Source organism: Penaeus vannamei, chromosome 15, assembly GCF_042767895.1.
Source record: "Penaeus vannamei isolate JL-2024 chromosome 15, ASM4276789v1, whole genome shotgun sequence".
Taxonomy (NCBI): Eukaryota; Metazoa; Arthropoda; class Malacostraca; order Decapoda; family Penaeidae; genus Penaeus; species Penaeus vannamei.
Window position 1 is genome coordinate 38,854,801 of NC_091563.1, and position 10,225 is coordinate 38,865,025.

Sequence of the window (10,225 nt, forward strand, 5' to 3'; positions counted from 1 at the left end):
CATGAGAAATACCCTAAAAATACTTGATAGCGAATAAAGGACCTGAAAGTTTTTAGGTTTTAGGTTTTTCAGTCATGCAGAGATCAGGTCTATCCCGGTGGAGATAATGAAACTCGACCCAAATTGCATTTCTATAAATTCTATATGGGAGATAAACATTTTTTTAACTGATTATACCTTTTGAGATTTAAAAAAAAAAAAAAAAAAAAAAAAGTAAAATGGTGACACATGAATGCATGGAAATTTATATTTTCCTTTTAAAGACCACTCGAGCCCTTTGATTATGTGTCTCGGCGCCGGTCATGAACATGGGAGTCCCGCAGAGTAAATTTTCCTAATAAGATTAAATAAGATTCGCTGCAAACCCGAGACAGACCTTGTCTATACGCTTGTCATCTGTCCCTGATTTTTTTTTTTTTTTTTTTTTTTTTTGTGTGGTCAGTGTGGACGAAAGTGGCCATTTCGAAGTCCATGATGAATAGTAGTAATGGTACGAAAATAGATATAATCGAAAACCGGTTAGATAAACATTTTGTACTGGGAAGATATCTGTTTTCATCCATACCTGTATATGGAGAGCAGCAGTGATATATCAAGAGATTCATTTCTATAGTTACTTTTAAAGTTATTTTCCATATGAGACAAAGTTAATTTCCTCATTGATTAAGATGCTAAACGAAGTAGTTATCTACTATTGAAATATTAGAACATTAATTATAAGCCAAACATACATTAATAGGTATTAACTATATCTTTCCTTCTTCTAAAACGCTAATAATTCACTCATTTTTTAGCAAAGCACTTACACCAGCGGGAGAAAGATATAAGACAAATAACAAGTCGGGTTTTGCAATCACCGAGGCAAGCGAGATGGCACAGGAAGGGGGGGGGGGAGGTCGCCACTGCCCCAGGTGTAGGTGTGTAAATCCTGAACAGGGGAGCGCAGGTGGAGCCAAGGTAAGTAAAGCAACTTTGGTTCGTTAAGCTGAGTTAGACTGACACAGAGAGACGTCCAACCGTTGTTTTCTTTTTTTTTTTCGTTGCACCGTTTATTGAGTTGCTCGTTAGCCAAGCTTCTGATGCTAATGTGTTTGTGTTCATGATTCATATGGCGGCTCTACACTATATACAAGAGCCGTGCATGTTTCATGTCTATGGTCAGCGCAGAACAGATGCCTATGTGTTGTTGCTATTACTTTTTGCTATTCCCAAAAGTAGATTAGGATTGGTATATGTAGTTTTATTAGTAGTTTGATTATCATAATGACAGCGATGTTGCATAATAATCAAATGAAATCTGATTTGCTGGAGAAAAATAATTCGTTTAGAAAAAGAACTACTGACACGATATGAACTAAAACCAGTTCATACTGTCGCAGGGCTTATTTTCATCTTTCTGGACACGCTACTGTGTTTGTGTTCAATTAATTTTTTCTACTTCGTTTCCAATAATTCCATGCTCATTCTACATACTTATTTTATTTCCTTAAAAGCTTTAAGCTGTTAAATAATTTTGAAAGCTTACGTACCGAAAATAAATCCTTTAATACATCCCTTTCCAGAAAAAAAAACAAATCAACACAAGAATTATTAAATACACAGCTGAACTCTATCCTATCAGCTGTTGTCGAATCTCGAACTCGTGACTACTCTGGAACACTATTGTTTTCGGATACACTCCCTCTCGTACACTCTCCCCCTTCCCACGTTATCGCTGCATGACACCCACTTACAAAACATCACGAATAACTAGGTCTAGAAAGGGGGGGGAGGAGGCTCCTGGCTCGATATCGACACTCGGGGGTCAATGGGAGTGCTCGTGGGGTCGATAAACCCCCTTGGGGATCGACGGCGGCCTTGGGACTCTACCGCCGGACAACTGGATAGACTATTAGGCAGCAGCTAGTGGTATGAAGTGGTGTGCGAGTACCTGCTGCACTTTGATGATTCCGATCCGATATGCTGGGATTAAAGGGTACTTAATGCCTTTTGTCTAAGAGGGAATGGGGATTGAAATGTTTTATAAAGCAGGGTGAGTTGTTTTACTTAGAGCAATGGTGGTGGTGAATATCGATTCTGAGTCTGTGAATATTTCATATATCTCCATCTCCTGTGCTCCGTGCAAACAAAACCCATGTTTTTTTTATAATGGACATTTGCATCCTATTTGGAATATGCATATAAAAGGGTTTGTATGTATATATATGTGTGTGTGTGTGTGTTTGTTTGTGTGTGTGTGTGTGTGTGTGTGTGTGTGTGTGTGTGTGTGTGTGTGTGTGTGTGTGTGTGTGTGTGTGTGTGTGTGTGTGTGTGTGTGTGTGTGTGTGTGTGTGTGTGTGTGCGTGTGTGTGTGTGTACATGAAAATGTACATACATACTGTTAAATCATTGTCGAGCTATATACAGTAGGTCATGTCAATATTCAATAACTCTACGGGAAGTTTTGCCACGTTTCACTGTCTATTTAGCGATATATGATGTTTACCTGGCTGTAGGAAGTAAGACCCACTTATTACTAGTGCGTGATACGAATTTCATATCAAATAAGCAGTCTGGGGTCACCGAAGAACAAGATATTAAACAAGAATATAATATCTAAGACTCTAATTATAATTCTGAAGTTTAGCATTCTTAGCCCTCGGTCTTGGGGCACAAAGAAACAAAAATACATAAAACTATAAGTAGGTCTAAGCAAAGGGGTGTGCGTGTGTCCTGCGTGTTTGTATGTAAGTCTGTACCTAGTATGCGTGACTAATCTGTAAGTGTGTGTCGTTCGTGTTATTGCTGTCTGTGCGCATGTACGAGAAGATAAGAACATCTAGATTACTTTCATAAGCTTTCGGTATTTCAGTTAGATCACGGTTTTATCAGAGGCTATACTCCGCGTTTCTTTTTTCTTTCTTTCTTTGTTTTTCCTTCTTTCTTTCATGCAGTAACTGTTCAGTTGTTTCTTACATTTTCCCTTCATATGTGCTTCACGAGTCACATAAAATTTTTGAAATGAAGGATATGATTCAGTAATCGATTTTTTTCTTTTACAAACATCAGTGATTACAAATTTATAAAAAATATCGTACTGAAGATCATATCTAAACCCAAATATGTATAAATATACTAAACATTGTTTGAAAAACAAAACATTTATCACGGCAATGCTGTAATTTATCAGATTTCCAAGTCACCTGATACGATTACCAATGAAGCTGCTTCCATGCCCACACACGCTGTCATTTTCACTCTCTCTCTCTCTCTCTCTCTTGATCATTCTTTCTCTCTTATTCTTATTATTTCTTAATCATCCTTTATCTGTCTCTTAGTCTCTCTCTCTCTCTCTCTCTCTCTCTCTCTCTCTCTCTCTCTCTCTCTCTCTCTCTCTCTCTCTCTCTCTCTCTCTCTCTCTCTCTCTCTCTCTCTCTCTCTCTCTCTTGATCATTCTCTCTCTCTCTCTCTCTTGATCATTCTCTCTCTCTCTCTCTCTCTCTCTCTCTCTCTCTCTCTCTCTCTCTCTCTCTCTCTCTCTCTCTCTCTCTCTCTCTTGATCATTCTCTCTCTCTCTCTCTCTCTCTCTCTCTCTCTCTCTCTCTCTCTCTCTCTCTCTCTCTCTCTCTCTCTCTCTCTCTCTCTCTCTCTCTCTCTCTCTCTCTCTTAATCATTCTTTCTCTCTCTTAATGACTGTTTGTATGTTTCTTTCTTACTCTCTCTCTGTCTCTCTGTCTCTCTCTCTCAATCATTCTTTCTCTCTCTTAATCATTCCTTGTATGTTTCTCTCAGTCTCTCTCTCTCTCTCTCAACTCCATCTGCGCCAGGGAATTCAACGAACTTTCAAGTCAGTCACGTGTTTCATAGAATCAAAATAGTATATATATAGCATATATATATATATATATATATATATATATATATATATATATATATATATATATATATATATATATATATATGTATATATGTATGTATATATGTATATATATATATATATATATATATATATATATATATATATATATATATATGTGTGTGTGTGTGTGTGTGTGTGTGTGTGTGTGTTTTCTCTCTCTCTCTCTCTCTGTGTTTTTGTTTTTTTTTAAATGTTCTAACAATACTACGCGAAACGTCGAAAAATTATTTTCTTTTTTCATTAATATTACTTAAAACAAATTTCAGATGAGACTTCCTTCTGACGAGACCGTGTTCACCACGTACAGCGGCGCTTCACTTCCTGATGGGGGGACGGGTCCTGGACGTCCGAAGCAGATCTCCTCGAGAAGTGCTTTCCGCTGCTCGAAGGAGACGGCGCCCTGGCTCATCCTCGACGTTCTCTTCGCCCTCCTCGCCCTCAAACTTCTTCATGGCGGTCAGCACGGCATCCACCTCGTCCGACTGAGACTGAGGCCAGTACTTTCAAAACCTTTCAACCCATGCTGGCGTTCGCCTGGCGAAGCTGCGCCAGGCGGTCATCTAAGTGATGTTCGCCAAGGTGGGCGATCGCCAGGCCTGGCAAACGAAAGGGATCGCCAGGCGCTAACATCTTGTATTCCTGCCAAATCTAGCACTTCGGCGACTGAAAAAACGCGGGAAACGCAAATTTGTTACATCTGTAGTGCGATATATAAACATATAAGTGAATATATATTATTGGCACTTAGCAGAGATTTTTTTTATATTATAGTACCTTACTTTACCTTATATCATATTACCTGATATTATAGTACCTTACCATACCTTACCTAACATAATATAAGCTTAATTATTAACCTCGGGAGAAGATAATGTTATCTCCGTAATAGTCTCACTTTATACAAAGGAGCTAAAAATTTATTTTACTTTAAATATCCGATATAAAATATTGAACTGTAGGGTTACAAGGGTTAGGTTAGGTTAGATACGCCTCTTTATAGAGCGGTGGAGCTGTTTCTATAGCCCGTAGTAAACATGCCATCATCAAAACACTTTTGGCAACATTAGTGAAAAGAAAATTATCCCTACAACCAAAATAACAGCTTAAATCTAAATAAGTCATCGGGGGGGGGGGTAGAAGGAATACAGCTGATGTCTTGAGATCTCGACTGGAACATCGATGGTTTTGAAAAAAAAAACTATTTATATACATTATTTCATAATAAATTGTGATTTTCAGATATTTTAAAATTACAATGTGATTCCTATATCATATCATAAACATAGCTCAATGGTAGACCGCTGGCTTTGCAATCGCATGGTCGTGGGTTCGCGCCCAGCTGCTCCTCTCAGTCTTCTCAGCCGTGAATGAGCACTGGTATGCTTACGTCAGCTTACTGGGGTCAAAGTCGGGGCGGAAAGGAACTGGCCACCCTACCGCATCATCCCGCGGCTTAGTAAGCCTGTTTCTCTACAAAACATGTCCCTTACGTCCAGGTGGATATGGGACCAACTTTGACTGTGAACCTGGCATTAGTGAACTCGTCGAAGCAATCAAGGGCGTCTTTTATGCAGTGCTCGCCGAAGAGGGGGTCGGCCTCGAACGCAACGAGCCCAAAGTCGATTATCTGAGCTTGTACTCTCTCCTCGACGAAGACGACGCAGACGTTTTGTTCGTGGAGATCTAATGGCAATGGCGCGCACCTCTTCAGTGATGTCCTCCAGCTGGTCCCTCTTCAGAAGCTTCTCCTTGATGCACTGCTTGAGGCTTATGATGGAGTACTGCTCGTCCTCGACCACGATGGCCTCTACCTACTGCACTCCCTCAATTCCCAGAAAGTTCTTCAGGGCTTCTACCTCCCGAAGGAATGATCCCTTGCTGGGGCGTCTCATCCGCTTCACAACCAGGCTGCGATGGGCGTCGGAGAGCAGCTGTACCTCCCCGATGTGTGTGTGCCTGTGTATGTGTTTGCCTATGTGTGTGTGTGTGGGGGGGGGTGATTGTGTGGGTGTGCTTCTGTGTGTGTTTGTGTAACTGTGTGAGTGTGTGTAAGTGCCTGTGTATGCGATGTGTGTGTGCGTATGCGTAAGTGAGTGTGTGCCTCTGTGTGTTCTTATATGTGAGTGTGTGCCTGTATGTGTGTTCTTATGTGTGAGTGTATGCCTGTGTGTGTTCTTATATGTGAGTGTATGCCTATGTGTGTTCTTATATGTGGGCGTGTGCCTCTGTATGTGTCTGTGTCTGTGTGTGTGCCTGTGTGAATGTATGTATGTGTGTACCTGTGTGTGTGTGTGTGTGTGTGTGTGTGTGCGTGTTTCCCAATGTGTGTGTATGTGCCTGTGTGTGTGTGCGTGTTTCCCTATGTGTGTGTATGCTTACTTGCACATGCGTGCCTAAGTGTATTTGTGTGCTGTGTGCTAGTGTGAGTGTATTTGCCTGTGTGTATGTGTGCCTGTGTGTGGGTGTGCGATTCTGCGTGTGTTCTTGTATGTGTCCCTGTGTGTGTGGGTATACCTGCGTGTGTGTGTGTGTTCTTGTGTGTGCCTGTGTACGTGGATGCCTGCGTGTGTGTGTTTTGTGCCTCTATGTGTGTGTGTGGGCCTGTGTATATGTGAGTGCGTGTGTGTGTGCCTCTGTGTTTGTGTGTATGTGTACCGGTGTGTGTGTGCCACTGCGTTTGTGCGTGTATGCATATGTGCCTGTGAATGTGTGTGTGTGCGCCTGTGTGTGCGTGTGTGCCTGTGTGTGTGTGTTTGTGTGTGCATGTGTGCCTGTGCGTATGCCTGTGTATGTGTTTGCCTGTGATTGTGTGTGGATGTGCCTGTGCGTGTGTTCTTGTGTTCGGGTTCTTATGTGTGAGCGTGCCTCTGTATGTGTGTGTCTGTGTGCGTGTATGTGTGTACCTGTGTGCGTGTGTGTGTGTGCCTGTGTGTTTATGTGTGTGTGTGCCTATGTATGTACCTGTGTGTATCCCTATGTGTTTGCCTGTGTGTGCATGTGTGATTGCGTGCAAGTGTGTGTGTATTTACTTGTGTGTGTGTGTGTGCCTGTGTGTGTGTGTGTATTTGCCTGTGTGTATGTGTGCCTGTGGGTGTGTGCGTGTATGTGTGTGCCTCCTGCTGCTGCAGCTGATGCCCTTCCTTCTGCTCCTCCTCATCCTCCTCATCCTTCACCCCCTCTTCCTCCTCTCCCTCCCCTTCCTTCTCCTCATTTCCCTTTCTCCCTTCTCTTTCTCCTCTGCCTCCTTCTCTGCTTCCCCTTCCTCCTCCTTCACCTGTTCTTCCCCCTCCTCTTAGTCATCGCCGTCATCATTATATCACTATCAAATCATCGACATCATTTAATTATTACATTATCATTATCATGATATAATGATAAATATGACAATAAAGATGATGATGATGATGATGATAAGGATGATAATGATGAGAATGATGATTGATGGTGATGATGATGATAATGGTTGATGGTGATGTGATGATGGTTGATGGTGATATGATGATGATGATTGATGGATGATTTTCACGGACTATTTCACTCTCGATTCTTTTTTCATTCTTTTTTTAGCATTCGTCTTTTCCGAAACTTTTGTCCACTGCTTTGTTGATAATATTGCAAGAATGCTTAGAATCTTTATATCTGGATTCTCCTCTCTCTCTCTCGCTCTTCCGCTCTCCCTCTCTCTCTCTCTCTCTATTCCCCTCTCTCTCCCTCTCACTTTCTGCATCTGTCTCTAGCTCTATCCCATTCTCTTACTCCTATCTCTCTCTCTCGATCCCATTCTCTCACTCTTTCTGCCTTTCTCTTTCTATCTCTTTCTATCTGTTTCTGCAAATCATATTGTTCGAACCGTCATAAACAAAATATATTTCTAAGGAGTCATTTATGGAGATCCAGCATCGTCTTAGACTTAGTAAAACCTGCAAGTCAAAGTAAATTAACAAAGCTAAACTAATGGATCTACAAGTTAAAGAGCAATTCTGTGACTAGGTTGTTAAATTACCTCCTCGTTTGCTCTCGAACATTAAACGCTTAAGATTTCCTAACGCAATCGTCGTTTCATTGCAGGATTTGGATGCAACAGTAGCCCCTGACTCAGCGAAGTGTCCTTGCGAGAGTTTTCCTTTTGCCGAGAGGTCGGGTCTGATCGAAGCGAAAGGGACGAGTGGACTGACGGGACATTCGCTGATTTAGGTGGGGGAGGGGGGGGGGGGAAATCGGTCATTTTGCAACAGACGCAGATTGATTCGTTACTCTCGTTAATGTTCATGTTATTGGTAGACTTTCATGCCCGCATACGTAAGATCCCCTAATCCCACACACACAGATATACAGACGCGCGCACACACACACACACACACACACACACACACACACACACATACACACACACACACACGCACGCACGCACGCACGCACGCACGCACACACACGCACGCACACACACGCACACGCACGCACACACATGCACGCACACACACACACACACACACACTCTCACACACACACACACACACACGCATACACACAGACGGGTAGATAGATAGGTTCACACTGAAATCTATTTCCATAATCCGTAATTCTTTTTATATCACCGTCACAAACGGTTCAGGATCATTTGATCATTAAATACAGCAGAAGGGTCTTTCTTTGTAACCATATAACATTCCATATGAAATAGTATCCAGTCTCTCCTCTGTGTGTGTGTGTATGTGTGTGTATGTGTGTGTGTGTGTGTGTGTGTGTGTGTGTGTGTGTGTGTGTGTGTGTGTGTGTGTGTGTGTGTGTGTGTGTGTGTGTGTGTGTGTGTGTGTGTGTGTGTGTGTGTGTGTGTGTGTGTGTGTGTGTGTATGTGTGTGTGTGTGTGTGTTCGTTTCCAGTACATTTCTTGCTTTTCATTCATATGTGAAACCTTATATCTCCCTCACACAGAACAAACATTTCCAACACCTACTTTAAAGAATCTGAACTTACCACGTGGTAGAACACATCTTTCTATGATGTGTTTATACCCTTTACAGGCGCGCAACTACGGGGTGGGGGTCCTGGGGGTCCGAAACCCTGCCCTTTTTCTCAAAGGGGTGAAAGTGCCCTTTTTCAAGGACATTTTCTTTCTCTTGATCTTCGAATGGCGATGAGACTGTTTATTGTATTTTTGTTTGGTTCAGTGCAAATAATTATCAACATTAAAATTCTTGTAACATTTCCGTTTTTAAATCTGAAGAACGTAATTCAGGCTGTACCCCCTGTAAATAAAATTCATATTGTGCCCTTTTTGTGGCCTGGACCCCTGCCCTCTAAAATTCCTAGTTGCGCGCCTGCTTTATAGAGGGTATAAAATCCACGATTTTCAGGAGCCGCGGCAACCTCCCGTCTCCAGCGCCGCGACAAAATGACAAAGAGTCGTTAAGAGCTACGGGGAATCGGACGGCTTTGTAGCGACTGACGTATGCGAGGGAAATCAAATGAGCCAATCAGATTCGTGCGTGAACATAGACACTCAATAGAACCAATCAGATATGGAATAGATCATCACGTGACAATAGAAGCTGGGCCTAGGAGAAGGCAGTTAAAATTCAAATCAGTTCCATCATGGCTAGACAGTGTGTAGGTTGTGAGAAATATTATTTCGATTTCACTGCGAAATGTCAACAAAATAACGAAGCAAGCTTACTAAATCTACATCACGGTGTACTGCCAGTGGAAGTACAATGCCCGCACTGTAAGACATCATGTCATTACAGAAATGACACACACTAGTGGGTTTGTAGTGCATGGAAAAGGATTCAAAACAAAACGAAGAAAGCAGTGTAACTTTGTTGTAAGCGAACGTAATTCCCGCCAACAACGACCTGGAATACCCCGACGATCCCAGTGACCCGCAGTCTGGCCCGTCTGGAATTAAGGATGAAGGTAAGATGAGGTTAAAACTGTTCCTGGGTCAGGGCTCTCTCCTGCCCGAACATACGAGGTGAAGATTTTGCAGACCAGGCGGGGATGGGGAGCGGCAGCCCTTTACCCTGAAGGGGGGTTTAAGGGGGCGGAAATGTGTTAATATACTATGCTTACTAGTATTCTACCAATATTTCTCGAAATTCCCAGATATGTAGGCCTATCATGCCCTGCCCAGCGATCGAGACCGATATCGTAGTTACGCTTCGTTTGCGAAGGAAATGAGTGCTAGATTCGTTCGAAACACGACGAAAGCTATTGGAAAATTATTCTATTCACCCCAAAAATGGTGTGGGTTGCATTTCCAAATTTACCCAGACGATTCATAACCCATCATAATGCTGAGAATCCTGCCGGCGAAAGGCTAGAATTAGT